A 3139-nucleotide genomic window follows, 5' to 3' on the forward strand; every position below is an offset into this window, starting at 1 on the left:
TGTGTTCCGTCGCGCGGACCGACGGTGTTCCGTCGCGCGGACCGACGGTGTTCCGTCGCGCGGACCGACGGTGTTCCGTCGCGCGGACCGACGGTGTTCCGTCGCACGCCGTCGCGCGAACCGACGGTGTTTCTTCGCACAAACGTCGGCTTATTTCTTGCAGTATCCATTGCTCGTCTATGGGTTATCGCTCGCCCTTCCTTCCACGCTCGCCCTCCTTCTGCGCTCCTTCGCTCACCTTCGTTTGCGTTCCTGCGTTACCGGGCATGGGCGCTTCCACGTTCACCCACGCGCAAATCTTTGAATTACCGTCGCTCGAGCTCCAGGGCGATTGCGACCACGATTCCCAATGGGGTTTTCGCAGCATGGCCAGCCTGGCGAGTTCTTCTGGAGCGTATTTCCAGAACACGGCCTCACCCCGTAAACGCAGAGCATGGCACTTGCAAGAATAGGAGGAACTTCATGAAGATCTGAGCAACACTCCTCTTTCCTGAACCTGAGTTAGCCCTTCCCCGTCATTCCCTGGAAGGATTTTTGGCGGGGGGCTTTCCGTTCGAGATTTCTCCATCGGACAAGGGGTGACTGCTTACCCCTTCCTCTGGGAGCTTACCAGGTCCTTTCCCTCCTCGGTTACGGCCCGAGGTTTGGTTCAAGGAAGCTACAGGAAGATCATGGGTACTTTCCTCCTCTCGAGCTCAGGCACATTGGCCTTTCGTCGTTAAGTATCTAACTTGCGGACAAGCTCGATGTTGTACCATCTGGACGCGCTGACTGAGGGCTTCCTTCGGGTGTCTCATCTGTGGAGGTCGACGACCTCAGACACCCTTCCATCCTTGAGAAGAGTTTGTTTGTGCCCAAGGACAGAGACTTAGACAGCGGCTGTGCGGAGGAAATCGACTTCCGTTTTCACTCCTCCAAGGCGCTTTCTTCCAGACTCTGCAGGGCTCCAGCGCCCTTTTCTTTCAACCACGTCGGCCTAAGTTATCGGCTACGACAACTGGGACAAGGTGTCCAATTGCAGTTTCCTCCTGTCAGGAACAGATGGCACGGGAGGCTCCCCCGGGGGGGCATAGTCCTAAAAGGAGCGGCAGAGTTCACGAACTCTAGGATTGCAGGTTTTTCGCTGGGAGGATGCTTAAGGTTACTCATCCGAATGACAGCTTCCCGATGCCCATTCCCGCACAATCTCTGTGATCAGCCAAGGATATCGCGCCTGCTGTCTCTGTCAGCAAATTCAGCGTCTCTGAACCTCTATGCCATAGTGTCAGCAAGAGTTGCCCGGTTGGGCAGAATGATCCATACCTTAGGCGAAGGTCTTCCTTAGGATCATAGACGGCTTCACCCCCGGCCTCTTCAGTCGATCCTTTCTTGTAAGGAAGGATCTGAGAGGGGATGTCCGTAGACGACCTCTCAGCCTTGATCAAGTTTGTCGAACAAACTTCGGCCAGCGTAGACCAGCAAATCGATCAGACTGGTAACGAGGCGACAGGACTCCTTAAACCCTGGATCGGAAGGACGGGTACTTTCAGTTTCCATTCCATCCATCTTCCAGGGAGCTCGTGGAATTCAGCCTAGATTGCAAGTATTCCTGCTTATGATGCAGTGTGGCTATCCCGCCGTGGCATAGCAGGTTTGTTTCCCCAGAGAACTCTCCCTGCCTTCCTCTTGGCCGCTCAGGTGCAGGCTTCCGCCTCCTCTGCTGTTTGGAGGGCTGGTCAACTCCGGTAGGCTCGGGTTCGACCTTCTTCAGCGCCGGGACAAGCTTCTGGATGCTTACCATGAATGTGGGCTCATGGTATTTTGCTTGGAGCCTTCTCTTCCTCTACCTCAACATCTGGAGTATCTGGCCATGATATTGAGTCAACGGCCTTACCACGTTGGAAACCCCGCTTCTCGTCCGTCCAGCGAGGTTAAGCAACGTCGGTTCTGGTCGGTACTTGGATGGGTGACCACCTGGGGATGCCAGATTCTGTTACCACATCCTCCGAGCCTTCCTTTCAGTTGACTGTGGCAAGACTGAGGAGAGTCGCAGTACCTGTCCTCAGTCAAGCAGAGCTTTCAGCCCTACCTTGGAACATTTCCTAGTTCTCCTTTCCTCATTGACCCGTCTATAGTCCGAACGGTCGCCTCAGGATAAGTTCCATGTGGGGCGGTCCAAGTTCCGGTGGCTTCAGGCAATGTTTAACCGGACTTCCTGGCCCCTATGGGACCAGCGGAACTATTAGACCTGCAATGGGTGTTGACCTATGGAGCCTCTTGATGGTAGTGGATATTCTCGTCCTTTCCCCACATTCTTGATGCTGTTCTCGGACTCGTCAAAGGAAAGGGGGGGGGGGGGCATGTTCCGGTCCAGGCCTATGGTCAAGACCTGAAGGATACCTCTCCATCATTCAGGCAGGCTTAGGGGCCATAGTCTGGCCCCTCTACAGATCCTACAGCTCCTGCCGAGTCGCCCTGTGCGCGTCGACTTCATGATTCTGGCGTATTCTAACCAGCAGGGGACGCATTTTCACACCTTCACATCTTGCAGTAGAGATACCGGGATGATTGAGATTCTCTCAATACCACCATCGGCTCTCTCATTCCTGGCAGGGGAATGTTCTCTCCGACTATCCGAGCAGAGCCTCGTAGAGAGAGAGTACCTGGGGGACTTTGACCTTGGGTAACCAGTAAGTACTGGTCTGGGGGACCTGATCGCGACAGCTTGGAACCTCAAGCTTCCGCTGCTCTTCCCCCCAGTCTCAGACCCCGGGACTCTGGCAAGATACATTCCGGTGATGGTGGGACAACTTCGACGCCTGCGTCTTCCCTCCTTTTTGTCTGTGGACAATGGGTCTCAACAAAACCAGGTTGTCTGTCAACCTTTCAATGGGAGAGCTCCACTGGGACTATGTGCAGAACGGTTTCTGGACCCTCTGCTTCCCCTGACGGAACTCCCGGGAGAGCTTCTCCCACGGCGCAGACTACTCAAGCAACCACACTGCGACATCTCTCCCGAACCGGGGCGTCGCTTCGGCTTCATGCCTGGAGACACTACGCCTCCTCCTCAAGAAGAGACAACCCGCTACAGTCGCGTCATCTGCGATAGTCATCCACAGGGGTCTTCCAGGCAAAGTGAAGAGTCTAAGGTGGTTGGTGC

At 55.2% G+C, this 3139-nt stretch overlaps 1 pseudogene; it reads left to right on the plus strand.

Annotated features, from left to right (window-relative positions):
- The first annotated feature begins 1859 nt into the window (after positions 1-1859).
- Positions 1860-1978, plus strand: LOC137640363 (5S ribosomal RNA; annotated as a pseudogene).
- The last annotated feature ends 1161 nt before the right edge of the window (positions 1979-3139 follow it).

The sequence above is a fragment of the Palaemon carinicauda genome, chromosome 4 (assembly GCF_036898095.1).
Source record: "Palaemon carinicauda isolate YSFRI2023 chromosome 4, ASM3689809v2, whole genome shotgun sequence".
Lineage (NCBI taxonomy): Eukaryota > Metazoa > Arthropoda > Malacostraca > Decapoda > Palaemonidae > Palaemon > Palaemon carinicauda.